This window comes from Arvicanthis niloticus, chromosome 20, assembly GCF_011762505.2.
Source record: "Arvicanthis niloticus isolate mArvNil1 chromosome 20, mArvNil1.pat.X, whole genome shotgun sequence".
Taxonomy (NCBI): Eukaryota; Metazoa; Chordata; class Mammalia; order Rodentia; family Muridae; genus Arvicanthis; species Arvicanthis niloticus.
Window position 1 is genome coordinate 51,452,190 of NC_047677.1, and position 380 is coordinate 51,452,569.

Below are 380 nucleotides of genomic sequence, written 5' to 3' on the forward strand. Positions count from 1 at the left end.
GGCCTAATGTACTCCTCCCGGAATGTATCCCGGGGGCAGTGAAGGCCTGAAATCTTACATTCAGTTCCGCTTTCTGGAACTAGTGAACCTGCATTCTTTTGCTCGGGTCTAGGGGTAAAGAAAAAGCCTGTATATATTTTATAAAATGATCTTTATAATTTTTCAGTCTACAATATAATTAAATAAATATTATTGATATGGTGTCTTAGTTAGGGTTTTACTGCTGTAAACAGACACCATGACCAAAGCAACTCTCATAAGGACAACATTTAATTGGGGCTGGCTTTCAGGTTCAGAGGGTCAGTCCTCTTGATTATCATCAAGGCAGGAATATGGCAACATCCAGGCAGGCATGGTGCAGGAGGAGCTGAGAGTTCTGC